This window comes from Podarcis pityusensis (genome assembly GCF_964106645.2).
Source record: "Podarcis pityusensis genome assembly, chromosome: W".
NCBI lineage: Eukaryota > Metazoa > Chordata > Lepidosauria > Squamata > Lacertidae > Podarcis > Podarcis pityusensis.
This window is the reverse complement of record NC_138045.1, coordinates 25,572,409-25,589,251: the sequence shown is the minus strand read 5'-3', so window position 1 is coordinate 25,589,251 and position 16,843 is coordinate 25,572,409. Positions and strand designations below refer to the sequence as shown.

General features: G+C 41.7%; 1 long non-coding RNA gene across 1 annotated transcript in view; it reads left to right on the top strand.

The window, feature by feature from the left end:
• Positions 1-3,867: 3,867 nt before the first annotated feature.
• The window catches only part of LOC308467831, a 702,857-nt gene continuing 689,881 nt past the window's right edge, over positions 3,868-16,843 (top strand). Inside the window, exon 1 of the long non-coding RNA XR_013981326.1 lies at positions 3,868-4,044. This is a non-coding gene — a long non-coding RNA (uncharacterized lncRNA). The remainder of the gene's footprint in view (positions 4,045-16,843) is intronic.

Sequence of the window (16,843 nt, the reverse complement as noted above, 5' to 3'; positions counted from 1 at the left end):
CCAACTGCCTCCAGACACTCACACAGGACCTTCACTGCCCTCACCGGTTCTAATTTAAAAGAGAGGTAGAGCTGGGTATCATCCGCATACTGATGAACACCCAGCCCAAACCCTCTCATGATCTCTCCCAGCAACTTCATATAGATATTAAAAAGCATGGGGGAGAGGACGGAACCCTGAGGCACCCCACAAGTGAGAGCCCAGGGGTCTGAACACTCACCCCCTCACAACCACATTCTAGAAACGGCCCAGGAAGAAGGAGCAGAACCATTGTATAAGAGTGCCCCCAGCTCCCAGCCCCTCTAGACGGTCCAGAAGGATGTTATGGTCGATGGTGTCAAAGGCCGCTGAGAGATCCAGCAGAACTAGGAAGCAGCTTTCACCTTTGTCCCTAGCCCGCCGGAGACCATCAACCAACACGACCAAGGCAGTTTCAGTCCCATGATGAGGCCTGAATCCCGACTGGAAGGGATCCAAATGGTCCGCATCCTCCAGGCGTGCTTGGAGTTGTTCAGCAACCACCCGCTCAATCACCTTGCCCAAGAACGGAAGATTTGAGACTGGGCGATAGTTGGCCATATTGGCCAGGTCTAAAGATGTTTTTTTAAGAAGTGGTTTAATGACCGCCTCTTTCAGCGGGTCTGGGAAGTCTCCCTCACAGAGGGAAGCATTCAGCACCCCGCAGAGCCCATCACCCAGCCCTTCCTGGCTTGCCTTTATTAGCCAGGATGGGCAAGGATCAAGGAGACAGGTGGTTGGCTCTTCATGAAATTGCAATACAGTCGAAAGAGACCCAGTGTGGTGTGCTGGATAAAAGTGTTGGGCAAGGAGTTACCAGTTGCTGGCAACAGGAGGAGAGGAGAGTGCTCTTATGCTTGGGTTCTCCTTGCAGGTATCCACATGCATCTGGTTGGCTACTGTGAGAACAGGTTGCTGGACTAGATGGGCCATTGGCCTAATCCAGCACAGCTCTTCATATATTCTTAGGTGAGGGGAGCCCCAGGTTCAAAACACTCCCCACCCCAGCCATGAAGCTTGTTGGAGAACCTTGGGCCTGCCTAACTCCAGCAGCTATGTTCTACTTCTGCTGTCAGAGGCAGTATGCTTCTAATACCTGTTGCTGGAGACCGCAGGAGGGGCAAGTAGTATTATGCTCCCTGAAGAGGCAAGGATAATTTTTTTTTGTGGGGATCTAACAAAACTAGTCATCAACCTGTTTTCCTCCTCCTGCATTTGAACCGCAAGCAAGAGAGATGGTACTGGAGATCATTCGAGAGAAAGACCAGGCAGACTTCAGGGGCATACGCAACGAATTCACTTCCAGAATGGGCGGAGGCAGCATAGAGGTGTGGATTTATCTTATATGTTATAGACCCAAAGGGACATCTAGTCCAATTCCCTGCAATACAGGAATCTTCTCCCTAGGGAAAAAAGTGAAGTTGAGAGATGGTTTTATATTATTTTATTTATTGATTTATACATGCATACATGCATATTGTGCATATTTGCACAGCTTTAGGAGGCTGAAGTAATTACTCATTTATTTAAAATGATGCTTTCCTGGGCAACCAGCCTGGAGCCGCTGACAGTACCCTGACAGATTGTACCAATTCCTCTTTAATTGCCAGTTAAGTCATAAATCATGACAAACAGGGCAGGAGCTGCCAGGGTGCAGCCTGCCAAGACTGATAACTGAAAGTAGCAATTTCAATGCCTTTTACAACAAAATTTAACGCTGAGAGGACACGTAGAACAATTAACAATGGCCGTCAACTCTCAACATGCAGAAATGGCCAGGATGGTGGGAGAAACCCAGAGACGGTCAATGAGACACACACATACCCCGATTCCCCCATTGAAGTTCAATGGACAGATCTCTGAGTTGCTTGGGTTGAAAGCGAACATGGAAATGTTTTTGAAGGTGAGGCAAGATGACTTTTTGTCAGACCAGGAGCGTGTGTTTTTAGTTATTAGTCTTCTGGAAGGAGCCGCCAGATGCTGGGTGATTACCTTACTAATTAATCAATACCCTTTTTGTTGAGGTTGAACAGTTTTATGGCTCATCTCTATTCCATGTCCCAGGACCCGCAGCAGAAACCTGCAAATACATGAAAGCTAATTAAGCTGAAGCAGGGGTCTAACTCAGTAATGGAGTACAGTACATAGTTCAGTTTGCTGTCGAAGGAGCTAGCGTGGGATCATGATTCCTTGATAGCTATTTACCGTGCAGGGCTGAGTGAAAGCCTGCTAATAGATAATTTATTATGGTCAAAGACCAGCTCACACAACACAATAAAAACAGCGTTCATAAAGATAAAATATACAATTAGAGCAGATTGCAGCAATAGCTCATGAGTTAAAATTGAGATATATACGTACATACACCTGTACAACTGAGATTTGGGCTACCATAAAAATTGACCCTGAGGTGCCCTAAAGGGCGACTTCAGCTTTTTCTTAGTAAGCTATTTCATTCTAGAGGATGATCTGTGCCTACAAATCTGGGTGCAGAATCTGACTACCAGCCAGGTCATCTTGTGATCTTTGCCTACCTAAGTGGAGAGAATTAAGTTTAGACTTGTCTGAAAGATTGGCAAGCCTCTTCAGCAAAGGATCAATGGTATCTCTACGAATCTCAGCATAAAAAGGACATCTAAAAATATATATGTTTGGGGCTTCCTTATTTCCCCTAATGGGCAGGCGCAAAGTCTCTGTGAGTACGAGACACTTCTATAGGAGCCTTCCAGAACTGATGAGGCCAAGGCCGAGCTTCTAGGAAGAGTGAAAGCCCTTCTTGCATTTCTGGATGCAAGGAAAAATAGATATGTTGCTGGAGTGGCTACATATCTCCCGTTTTCTATGATTTTATAATTGGGGACCCTTATACAGCCCTGTTGTCTCTCTGTGTCCATGATTCTTTGCCTAACCACGGATCTAGCTTGGCCCAGGCCCATAGTTATGAGGGTTTGGGGAGCAGGGCCCAGTTTCTGAAGAGTGTTTAAGACTGCTGTCTGCCAGCCAGACTGGCTCTGAGGAGTTTGGATTGCACTCTTTCAAGGGGAATGAACGAGGAGGGAGGTGGGCCCAGAAAGGATCCGTAAAGGAGCTGTGCCAATGTTTTGGCTTTATATAATTTTAGTGCCGTGGGGACATAAAAACCCCCTTGAGTTCTAAAAAATTTAAGGATAGCATTTGAAGATCTTTCTCCGGCACACTCATTTGAGTTAATATGAATTTTGTTGGATCCTGATGCCTGGACCACCATTCCTAAATATTTATAGTTCGAGATTTGTTCTAAATTTTGGCCTTGACGTTTCCAGTTTCTGAGCTTTGGTTTTTTCCCAAAAGCAATAATTTTGGTCTTCTGATAATTTATTTTGAGGCATTCCATCTCACAATAGGCAGCTAATTTTCTTAGTGCTCTCCTAAGCCCTAAGGGGGTTCTGGATAGTATTACCGCATCGTCTGAATAAAGCAGAGCCGTCATATGCCGGTTTGCTAACTTCGGAGGGTGGAAGTCAAGGTTATGGAGAGTGGTTACTAAGTTATTTAAATAAAAATTAAATAATAAAGGGGCCAAAAGGCATCCTTGCCTAACACCCTTAAATGTTTTGATGGGATCTGTTAAATGCCCTAGCCGGCTGCACCTGACTCTAAGGGCCGTATTTGAATGTACTACCTGAATTAAATATAGTAGCCTTCTATCGATGGTAGTGGGCCAAAGCTTGTCCCAGAGTCTGGTTCTGGGAACTGAGTCAAAGGCTGCTTCTGTGCTCTGTGGGGGCTGAACTCTCTCTGGATAGCAGTCTTTCTGGGAATGTGAGGAAGGTAGTTTTGTTTTTGTTAGCAGCAGAAAGCTGCGAACATGCAGCTAGATTCTGTAGGTTTTTCTTTTCTGTTTGTTATGCTTCTAAATAAAGAGTGATAGATTAGAAGCACTGGTGTCGAGCTGATTTATTGAAGACACCACGTTGACACAGACAAGCCATTTTATGCTGCGTGTGAACTCTGCTATTATCCGGCAACTGAGAAGAGTGGCAGCGCGTGGGCGCCATTGAAGTTTGTTAGAGTGGCAATAAATCAAATTTATTGCAGTGCCGTTGCAGCAGACTCAGTGGGTCAAAGGATTTACGACTCACAAACTTTAACAGCTATTAACCCTGTAAGCTCTGATTCTCCTCACAAGGGAAGGGGCCCACCAGTCCGCCTGTGATTTTAGCATTTCTGGAAGGATGCCATCAGGTCCAGGAGCTTTAGCCATTTCCAGTTGGTTTATATGCAGTTTCACTTCTATTTCCGAGACTGCCGGCCATTTAGCCAGCTGCTCTATTTCATGTTCCTGACTGGGATATTCAACATCCTCATACATAGCTTAAAAATAGGAGACCCAGTAGTCAGGTGGGATTTGTGTGGATAGAGGGGAAACAGCCTTGGGGGAGCCAGAGGTAACCAATTTCCAAAATAGTGACTGATTTTTTCCCTTTGCCACGCTAATTAGATTCGACGAGCATTTTCTGCTGCAGGCATATTTTTGGCGGGTTATTAGGGCTTTGTATTCTTTTTTACAGTGCAGACAGAGATATAGGGTTGTTGTCTAATAACGTTATCAGCTGTCCGGGCAGCTTTATAGGCAGCTTGTAACATTTTCTTGGCCTGGAAGCAGGTCTGATCAAATCAAGGTTTGTTTTCTGTTTTCTGTTAAAGAGGTGGGGTTTTAGGCGTTGAAGCAAGCACTCATATTCAACAAGGGGATCTTCTGGATAGAGGTTGCTCCAGGAGCCCTTGGTAGGTGTATATGGTTTTTCAGAAGCTAAAATCTCCTTTAGTTGGATGTCAAGTGCGGGGGTCCATTTAGCTCGACATCCAGGGTGCTCTAAAGCGATAATCTCTACAGGGTATATTGTTTTAAGAAATATTGTCTTGTTTTTGAGGGATACCTTCAGGAGTAATGGGAAGTGATCCCCTTCTACATATGGAAGCACTTTTAATCGCTCAGTTTTTGCTAATAATTCGCTATCGACCAATATGTAGTCAATTGTACTAGGTTTTGACCCTGACAGGAATGTATATTTCACAGGGATATCGCCTCTTGTGTGGCCATTTAGAATGTGTAAACTTAGCTGCCTGGAAAATTTGAAAAGGCAGGCGCCGGCGTAGTTTGAATATTGGTCCTTAGATAGCCCTGGGGTCTGGCGGGCTTCTGGTCTAGATGTCTCAGGAAACCCAATTTTTCACCTGTATTTGGTTGCTAAACTGGAGTCATCTGACCCTAGCCTTGCGTTTAGATCACCCACCAGGAGGACCAGCCTGCTAATGTTTTCATCTGCTTGAGGTTTCCGGCCTGATGTCATGGCCATGATGGTTGAGCTCTGCTGCCCTCTGGGCAGGGGAAAGCCAGGATTTATGAGGTAAAATTCCTGGCAATGCTCCTCAGGGGGTTCTGGTGAGTGCACAGTATCCCTCTGTGTTGCTTAAGCCAACTTGAAAGGCAGAACGGGTACGACCTGGGAAGTGTGTCCCTGTCATGGATGAACCTCCATTTCTGGCATGATCTATGATCGGTTCCTCAAGAATTTGGAATATTGGCTTTAATTAAGGGGCACTCCTGAAACAGCATATGATAATGGGCTGCAGTTAATCAGCTGCCGAAAGGACTGGACTTGAGCTATGAAGGTATTTGAATGACTTTTTACAAGCACAAAAATCCTTGCAGCTGCCGGAATGGGAGGGAGAGGCAAGGCAATGTTTGTTATAATGATTCCTAAATGATATTTTTCTCTCTTGACCCCCCCTTGCAAAATGAAAAAATTGTGTGTAGTCACTATGTTTGCCTGATACTGAGGGAAGAAAGGGAAAACACTGATTTATACTCTACCAAGAGTTTCACAATGGTTTTATATACCTTCCCCTTTCAACTGAGGTTGAAATAGACAATATTGAAAATATCTTTGGACTGGAGTGGAAAAGAGACTAATTTGGTAAAACGAAGGACTGCTAATTATATCTAGCAGGAGTTTATTTATGTGACCCTGTTCTCGTAACTGCGGGCTGAAGAAAATAATTCCTGGAGTTTTAATGGTGGAGCAGCCTTCTGTTGGGGAGTTATTTATAGCCCAGTAAGACCTTGAATAAAGCAGAGGAATGTGAATAGACAAAGGATGACAGCAATGAATCATCTTTACACACCAGGCTTCCAGTTTCTGCGAATGGCGAAAAGGAGTGTGAGTCCGATCGTCTGACAGACTCGAGCCCCGCAGAGGTACAGGGGAAAGCTCCAAGGTGAGGAGCACCCCCTAAAATCCTTGAGAGAGTCCTCAGGGTGTCGAGAGGTCCAGCAGTCCACAAAACAGCTCTCCTGCGAACCTCAAACCCCTGTTCCGATAGGAACGGGGAGTGGGGAAGAACCGGTGATTAAGCCTGCAGATACGTTCCAAGACCCTTGCACACTCTGTCAGCCACAACGGAAGAGGCAGACAGAGAGCATTGTGCAAGCATATGTACAGCATATATTCAGCGTGTTCAGGAACAAAGAAAAACATGACTGCTTGCCTTCGTGTCCAGCAAAACAGCCACATAGCAAAAGCAACATGTAACAGAAGTTCCCAGCGAGAGCTGGAAGTAAACAGGCATGTGATACACTAACATCATGCCAGTACCCTTTTAAGGTGGAATGGAACTATAGCCTAACATCCCCTGGGCCCAGTTTTTTCATGGTGCCTTTTCTCTGGAGACCTCGTACCCTACCGCCACACGATACATCACCCAGGACCAGTATGAAGGGCAGACCGCGTTGCCTGCTTCACTTGGCAGTATATTGCGAGTGAAACTGTGCTACTCCTGAGTCCCTCTGCCACCTGTGCCCAACGCGCCAAGGGAGAAACAAGCTGCAGCCAGGCTCTGGAGGCAGAGGGACTCGGGAGAGAGTCCAGAGGGAGAAACAAGCTGCATCGGTGAGGCGCTGATACAGCTTGTTTCTCCACTTCTTTAAACTGCTCAGCTGAGGAGTGAATGACTGTCTTTGCCTCAGCCAAGCAGTTTTACGGAGCCCCCAACCTGCCACCAGCTCATACGAGCCGGCAGCGGCAGGGGTGGCTCCGTTAAAGTGCTCCCATCCACCCCCCAGCTGAGGGAGCCCCAATCCTTCTGCTCACGTGCAAGCTGGAGAAGGATGGGGTTGATCAGCTGGGGGTGCAAAGCTGCTTCCTCTTTGGCGCTGCCAGGTGCTGGGGTGAAACCGCCTCAGCAATTTCACCCTAATTCCTTGCAGTGCTGTGGTAGGAAGCAGGGTTTTGAATATCTCAATGTACCGCCGGATTGTGATGTTGGCCTGGCGATACATTACAATGTTGAAAACCTGACATTGTCCAGCAGTATTTGCAGTATAATAGTGATCAAACTATTAAATTGGAGACACATTTTTTTCTGTTTATTATTTCTGTTGCACTTTACAGGGTATAAAATGCTTTTCAACACATATTTATGGTAATTGAATTTTACTGTTAGGTGTCGCATTCTTGAATGACACTTTTAAGGATATGTATAGTTAGGTTTATGGAAACTGAGTGACTACTTGGAACTGTCTCCTTCCTCCTCTTCCTCCTAGCAGAATGTTCAAACACTGTTGCTGGTACACCACCTTGAGCTCCTTGGAAGATGGAAGGTGGTATATAAATGTAAGAAACAAAACAAATAAAGGACTTCTGTTTCTGCAATGGGGCTTTCTTCCCCTACTTCACAAGCACCTGAAATTGATGTGGGGAGGCGGCGGGATTGGAGTACCCACCACCTGTAGGACACCGTAAATCAATCCAAAGAAGCAGGGGCTTTAATTAAAGAATGTGTGTTGCATTTTAAAATAAAAGTATTAAATTACATAGTACAATAAAAACATTAATACAATTACAAAATAAGTGGCTAGTGCTTAGTGGGGCATTCCAGAGACTTTGCACTTGTTGTCAGAACATTGGAATACAGAAACAAATATTTTGCTTTCTGAACAATTGGGTGTGCTTTTCCTGAGAGAGGAGATTCTAGCTTAGAATATGCCTGGGGCACGGGCAGACAAAGAGGTATATTTCAAGGTACTGGTTTAATTTTTTCTCCAGTGCCAGTTTGCATAGCCTTGAATTCGTCCTGTGGCTGTCCAGAAATGGTTGGGCAGCCCTTTTCATTGGAAGAATTTGCCCTTTAGAGTTTCTTGGTGCCACCATTAAGATACTGCTTCCTCAGCTGTAGTCCTAGAGGCTTGTTCCTGCTGTTTTAATATTATTTTGATTTATTTTGTTTCTTTGTTAACAAAAAAAAAATTGCAAACATAAACATAAAAAGAAAACAAAGATTAAAAAATGTAAACAATAAAGCCTCACAGCCTGGAAGGACTAACTAACTAACTAATTTATACCCCACCCATCTGGCTGGGTTTCCCCAGACACTCTGGGCGGCTTCCAACATAATAATAATAATAATAATAATAATAATAATAATAATAATAATAAAGTGATAAAAAAATAAAACATTAAAAACTTCCCTAATTAGGGCTGCCTTCAGATACCTTCTACAAGTCAGATAGTTGTTTATTTCCTTGACATCTGATGGGAGGGCGTTCCACAGATTGAGCACCACCAACGAGAAGGCCCTCTGCCTGATTCACTGTAACCTCACATCCCGCAGGGAGGGAACCACCAGAAGGCCCTTGGAGTGTCTGGGCTGAATGATGGGGGTGGAGACGCTCCCTCCAAAAGTGCAAAGATACTTAATTAGTAAACTATTAACACATACAAAGATTCCCTTTACAAATATTAAAGATTTATACAAAATTAAAGTATTTTCTATCTATGAGTTCCATCATTGTTGAGAATAAGGGTTCTATATACTCTTAAATGATCTATATATTTGCATATACTGATGACGCTAAGTGATATGTGCTTTGTTATTTTTTTCCCTTTTCATATGAGAGGTTTATACCTCCTGCCTTTCCCCCTCTGTGTTTGTATTTAATTTAGGGTCTGTCTCCTCTTGTTCCACAGATGATGGGATTAGTCCTGAAAGGGTCGCGCAGGTTGTTGGCCTTCCAGATCGGTGTCAGCACGCAGCCCAATTCATCAATGAGCTCATTCTCACAGTGCAGGTGGGTGGGGCAACCTCTATCCAGACTGTATAAAAACATGGGGAACTGCCTGAGTTTCCAGGGGAAGGGAATTAAGTCTTACAGACCTCTCTGCACATAACCCTTTAAGATTGTGGCACATAGATGGTAAATATATAAAGACTGTGCTAGCTGTTCTCTGTCTTCTACATAGCTGTGTTGGGAATAGGGGTGGACAAATCTTCCAATTTCTTTTCTCATTTTTCCAGTCTTCAGCTCATTAGTTTCAATCTTTTTAATGTCCTGATTATAAAATTCTTATTCCAAGGGTCAGGCCAGTTCTCTTTGTCTAAAAAGATAACAGTGGTGTGAGGTTTGGGGGCAGCCGTTTCAGAGTGGTCAAATCATTCTCGCTCCTCTGCATGCCACTGCTTTGGAGACAGACAACCGCCTCAAGCACCCACTGGATTTCCATGATAAACATGACAGTCTTGACAGATAGTACAGCCAGCCCCCTCTCTTGTCAAAGCTGCCTTTTAGTTCCATTTGATTAATTGCTTAGCAATTTTGCATCCAGCTGTGGGGGACGCCTCTGCTCAGGTGCTCCTGCCCTCTCCCCCACACCCACCTGTGGTCAGGTGGAAGAATGGAAGCTCTCCTGTTTTTGCCAATTATTTTTTATTAAGTTTCAAATATTTTTAACAATTTACTGTATTTTTCGCTCTATAAGACGCACCAGACCATAAGACGCAGCTAGTTTTTGGAGGAGGAAAACAAGAAAAAAAATATTCTGAATCCCAGAAGCCAGAACAGCAAGAGGGATCGCTGCGCAGCGAAAGCAGCGATCCCTCTTGCTGTTCTGGCTTCTGGGATAGCTGCGCAGCCTGCATTCGCTCCGTAAGATGCACACACATTTCCCCTTACTTTTTAGGAGGGAAAAAGTGAGTCTTATAAAGCAAAAAATATGGTAACTTCAAATTCCATACAAATTAAAAAGAACTTTTATAAGTTGAGTTCCAATCTTTCCTCCCTGGTGTTTCCATTCTCACCCTTTCTTGCTGCATTATATAGCATACTTTTATCTATTACATTTTTCCTCCAATACAATTAATTATTCAGTTAATTTCCCCTTATTTCAATTCATTATCCATCCACTGCTATTTTGGATCTTGCTCACGCTTCCGTTAACTTTAGTATTTTCCAGATAGTCCAAAGAAGGCGCCAATCTTCTTTAATTTATTTTCAATATTTTATTTTCAATATTTTAATCACTTAATTATACTGTATTGTTTGTCATGTTCACACAAGTCACTGATTTTAAAAAGGCTCAGTCATGATTGATCCTTTACCATCCTTTCTTCATTCTACGTTTGTGAGATTATGGCTGCTGTTGTTAAATATGACAGTATTTGATCCCCTTCTTCAAAACATTCATCCTCTATTGTCCTTGTAAGAAAAGCTTCTGAATTTCTGGGAATAAACACCTCAATCTACCTCTTAAATCCTCTCCTGAAGTCCTTTAACTTTTCCATACAACGACTCCCACTCCATGCATTTTGATAGTTCAGCTTTAAAATCCGCAAATTAAGCCAAATTGTATCTGAGTCAGCATTGTTATGCAGATCATCATCCGCTGATTCAGTCAGATTCAACCATCTCTTGTTTACTCTTAGCCATATTCCCACAGCATAGCAGTCTGTTGTTGGCACCTTTCCAAACTTACTCTTCTCCCACAGAGTGCTTTACTTTTACCATGATAAAGTCAAATACAGTTGTGATTGAAATTTTTAATATAGTTATCTTTATATTTTTATTTGACCTATAGTTAGGTATTGACTCCGGATCTCCTCCCTGTTTAGGTATTAATGTTACGTAGGCTTCCTTCCATGAGTCTGGAATCTTTCCTTTATTAAGAATGTTGTTCATTACTTCAACCAGTAGGGCTGTTAGGATTTCCTCCATTTTTTTATAGAATTCTGCTGGGAGACCATCTGAGCCAGGTGTTTTCCCTAATTTAATTTTCTTGATTGCGTTCCTAATTTCTAATGTTATCGAAGAGTCTAGCATTTGTATTTTTTATTTATTTATCTCTGGGATTTTCTGTTGGTGTTGGTAGTTGTCTACTTCTTTTGCATCTTTGTCTTTTTTATATACCGTATTTTTCACTCTATTGGACGCACCGGACCATAGGACGCACCAGACCATAGGAGGGGGAGAACAGGAAAAAAAATTTTTTTTCCTTCTTCTCCCCCTCTAAAACAAGGTGCGTTCTGTGCTTTCAAGGTGCATTCACCCGAAGCCTCCGGAGCCCAGCAGGAGTTCCCGCTGGGCTCTGGAGGCTTTGGGTTCCTTTCGACCTGCTCTTTGGGGCTGGCGGGGGGGGAGCTGCTTTCCCCCACTGCCAGCCCCAAAGACCAGGTCGGGGAACAGCGGGAAGGCGGCACTCCGCCTCCCCGCTGTCCCCCGAGCTTGTGGGGCTAGCGGTGAGGAGAAGCGCTGCTTTCCCCACCGCCAGTCTCCAAACCAGGTCGGGTTTGGAGGCTGCTATCCGCAAGCCTTGGGAGCCCAGTGGGAACTCCCACCCGGCTCCCAAGGCTTGCAGATATCTGCCCTAAGCCCGGGGCGCGCTGCGCAGCACGCCCCTGGCTTCGGGATGCAGGCTGCTATCCGCAAGCCTTCGGAGCATGGCAGGCACTCCGAAGGCTTGCGGATAGCTTCCTGAAGCCTGGAGAGCGAGAGGGGTCGTGCGCACCGACCCCTCTTGCTCTCCAGGCTTCAGCGAAAGCCTGCATTCGCTTCATAGGACGCACACACATTTCCCCTTCATTTTCCCCCTTCATTCCTATAGAGCAAAAAATACGATAAATTTTCATAATATTTTTTAAAAAATTGTATTATTACTTTTGGATCATCTATAATTTTCTCTTCTATTTTTATTCTGTTTATTTGTCTTTGATTTTGCCTCTTTTTCAATTGCCACGCCAGATATCTTCCGGGTTTGTTGGCAAACTCAAAATTATTTTGTTTCCACATTTTCACATTCCACTCTATTTCCTGTTCTATTTTGGACATATATTCTGTCCGTAATAACTTAATCTCCTTTTTGATTGTATCATTATTTGGTTGTTTGATTTGCTCTTTTTCTTTTTTCCTTATTTTTTCCATTAATTCTATTTTTTCCTTTTCGCTTTCCTTATTTATTCTTGCACCTTGTTGTATAAAGTATCCCCTGATCACTGCTTTATGCTTTTGTTCAATTCACAGTATTCTTCCAATGCATTTTTAGCTCCCTCTAATATTTTTTCCTTTTTCAGTAATGATTCATTCAATTTCCATCTATGTATTCCTGATTTCCAGTCTGGTTGTAGTTTTAACAGAACTGGATTGTGATCTGAGATTATTTTTGGTGAAATCTGTGATTCTTCAATCTTTCTAATCAAATCTAACGAAACCCAGATGGCATCTATCCTACTAGCTGTTTTGTTTGGTTCAGAGAAGTACGTGTTTTCTCTCTCAAATCTATGTTCGTATCTCCATGAGTCCTTTAGATCTAGAATTTCTATCATCTTTGCAAATGTAGAAGGTAATTTTCCATGTCCTTTACTTCCTTCCGATCTATCTATCTGTGGATCTGTTGCTCCATTAAGATCTTCAAGCAGTATTATTTTATCTTTTACATATTCCAACAGCTTTTTTTCTAGTTTCTTATAAAATACTGTTTTTTTTCCATTCGGCGCATATATCCCCACTATTATGATGTTTTCTCCTTGACTTTTAATCTTTACAATCACTATTCTCCTTTTGGGGTCAGAAAATAAAAACTCTGGCTCTAACACAGGTCTGACATAAATCACTACTCTTTTTTTTACTTTATGTGCAGCAATGAATTCTTTTCCTAATTTGGGGTTGATTAATACTCTTCTATGTTCGTTTGTGACATGTTTCCTGCAAACAAGTAACATAATTCATTTGTTTAGTCAGAATATGTGCTATTTTCTTTTTTTATCATTTAAATCCATTAACATTCCAAGACAAAAAATTTAAGCTCATCTTTATTCGTTAAAATGTGTTATAACACGAAGTTTATTTACAATTTTTATTTTTGGCAATTCAATATGTTGTTTCTGTGAGGTATTTACTCACTCTCTGAACCGTGATCTGAATTTGTGTTTTTTGGATTCTTTGGGCTGGACTCTTTTTCTGTAAGGTATATATCGCCCCCTAATTCATTTTTATATGTTCTATAAAAATTTTCTGCATCTTCCACTGTTTCCAATCTTCTTCTTTTCCCTTTAAAGTTGAAGGAGATTCCTTCCGGAAACTCCCATTTAAAAAATATTGATTTCATTTCTTGTCAGGAATTGGTAATTCTCTCTCTTTTCCAGCAAACAAGGGGGATCTCTTTCAAAATTATAATTTCCTCTCCTCCAATTTTGAACAGTTTTTTTCCTTCTTTGCAGTAGTATCCTGTTCCTTAGTATATTTGATGTAAACATAATTAGACAGTCCCCTGGCCATTTATTCATCTTTGCTTTCCTAGAATTTACTCTAAATATACTTTCTGTACTTTCTGCAATTTCATTTTCTTTTATTTCTAACCAGTTGGCTAATTATTTTATAATAGTGTTTTGAACATTCTCCTCCAAATTCTCTGGGACACCACGTATCCTCAGAGTTCTTTCTTTAGTTTGCATTTGAAGGATGGATAGTGCATCCCATGTTGCTTCCTGAGTGACTTTAAAGTCATCATTTTCCTTTTAAAGCTTATCCCATTCTTTTTTACTTTCTCTTAGATCTTTGGATGATTTCTTAGAAAATTCTTCTAAATGTTGTGTTTTTGCTTTAAGTCCCTGAACAGTTTTTGTTAGCTCTTTCTTTTCCTCTGCAAATTCCTTTACTTGTCCTTTTAGTTCCATAATTGATTTAGTGTTCTCATCTCTCCCCCGCATCTTGTCTAATTTGTCATCTAATCCTTTCACTTTGCTATTCATTTCCAACTTAAGGTCATTAAATTCTTTCTTCATTTCCCCTTTATCATTCTTCAAACTTAATATAAGATCTCTCAGATCCATTTCTTGTTCGAGTCCAGAATTCCTTCTGCCTTGCTGATTGTAAATAGGACCAATATTATATTTTTTGTTTGATGACATGGGGTCTTCTTATTTTTTCTTTGGCTCTTGTAGGGTTTTGAATTTAAATTTGATTGATTGGTTATCTATTTTTCTTCTAGATGAGGTATTTTGCCCCAGATTACAATTAACATATGAAGTTACAAATTTACACAACCAATTTCCTCTTCCCCACCAAGTTTTTTACACAACACATCAAAATGTCAATTAACAGATAAAAATGCAGAACTACAAGTCAGCCTCCTCACTCCCATCCACTATTCCCCCTGAATTATTGGTTAAATCTATTAATCTGAAAAATAATTCCAAATTCTTTATATACCAATTCTTATCATCGTTTGGGTTCAAGTGCAGGTTTAATATAAAATGCTATGCCACGTCTGTTTGTATTGCCTGCTGAAATGAAATCCATCCCTACTTTTTTATTGATCAGAATTCTTTGGGGTTTTTTGCTACATGTGTTTCCTGAAGGCAAATTATATCTAAGTTCTGTTTGAGAATTACATGTTCAATCCTATTTCTTTTTACCTTGTTACTCAGCCCTTTCACATTCCAATTTAGGAGTTTAAGATTTGCCATTGTCAATTTTGTTTTTAAAAATCTGTTTCTCCCCCTACTGCCCCCAGTTGTTCCAGTGCCTCCTTTTGCTGTTCTAAGGGGCTTTTCTATTTTGCCCCTTCTCTAAGTTCAAAGTCTCTTCCATGTACTTCCAGAAACTCATGGGCCTGACTCTCAGTTACCAATCTATATCTCTTCTTTCTGTAAGTAAAGGAAACTCCTTCTGGGAATTCCCATTTGTATTTTATGTCCACTTTTCTAAGGGTTGTTGTCAGGGTCCTATGCTTCTGTCTCCTAATTCTTAATTTAAAAGGAATTTCCCTAAATATGTCCACTCTTTTACCTTCAACCTGCAGACCGTCTTCATAATTTTTTTGAAGGATTGCATCCTTCACTCGTTTTGTGACAAATGTCACCAAGACGTCTGCAGGCTGTTTTCTTTCTCTGGATGCTCTTGTCCTAGCTATGTAAGCATTTTCAATTAATTCATCCATCCCAGCTTGCCCTTCCCCTATCCAGTCAGTCAGAATTTTGCTTAAGTATGTGGCCAAGCCTTGCTCTTTTTCAGAATCCAGCAATCCCCTTATTCGAACCGTATTAGCATTCTGTCGTAATTGAAGAAGAATCTGTTCTTCCAGCTCATTTTGTCTATTAGAGAGACCTCCTATAGCCCCTGCCACAGCACCTTGTTCTGCCTTAAGATCCTCCACCTCCCCAGCGGACTTTTCCAATTTCTGAATTTTGGATTCTAAGGAATTCACTTTTTCATCTAATTTATCAAATGTCTGAGAGAGTACCTCAGTACTATTTTCTATGTCCGCTTTTACTTCCCTGGTTAATCTTTCCATTGATTGGTCCATTCCCCTTTTAAATTCTGCAAAATGTAGTGCCATGAGTTCTGAGAAATCTACCTTAGTCATTTTTCATGTTCCTCTTGAGCAGAGGCCCTTATTTTTGCTTCTGCTGTTTTCTATCTTGTTACGACTAGTGGTTCCTGCTTACTCTTTTCCGCCATGGCTATTATCAAAACAGTTACTTCAGTCCCCCTGACTTCAAGGTCATAGCTGTTAGCTCTTATCTCTTTCCCATTGGTAAGCTCAGGGTAGGAAAATTCCACTTCTGAGCCCACCAGTTACACACTTCTCTATACCACACAGCAACCTAATACCATACCAAACAATATACAAATAAATCTGTGACTTTTGTAAATAGAGATTGAAGAAAATAAAAAGTAACTGCAAACATTAAAAAGTAAAAAGAGTGAAACAATATGTTACAGCCACTTAGGAAGATATAGTTACTTCAAGTTGATTAATGGGAAGTTCTCAATGTGGGTAAGCACAGAAAGTTTTTCCTTGGGTTCCAGATTTCTATGTAAAATTGTTTTCCACTTATAATCCAATTATAATCCAAACATCTTTGATATATTTTATAATCCAGAAACGACCATAAAAGAATGGCAGTTGTAATCCATATATTCTTATAATCCCGAGTGAGTGGCAAGGTCAGATATTCAGTATTCCAAATGCTGTGCCCTGGTCTTCATCAGATGTCAGATGTCACTATGGAAATGCTGCCTTCCGAATTAAACTCCCGCTATTCCAGGCACTCTACCTCCCTGAGGTTACCCCCCCCCCCCAAGTTCGACAGAGTGTTCTCCTGCCAAACTTCGGTTGCAAAAGTGAAGTTCCAGGGTTCTTTAAACTTGTAGCAGTTTAAGTTGCCAGGTCTTTGTGTTTTTAATCCAACACAGAGCTTGCCTGCTGGTTGCCTGCTCACTCATCCATCCATTAACAGGATGCCTCAGTCCAAGTTAAAAAAGAGAGAGAGAGAGAAAGAAAGGGAAGTCTTTAAACACTTGTAAAAGTGCAACTTAAAATGTTAAGAGTACTCTGAGGGCTGTTTAAAAAAACAACAACTCTCCTCTCCCATTCACAAATCCCTGCTTGCAGAGCCTGTCAGTCAGAAAACGGAAGTTGACTTCCTGTTTAGATTCCATCTTCGCCAAATTGAAGTCCAATTACAAAAGAAAGAAAAAAGAAAAACCAAAGGATTTTAAGCTTGGAAAATC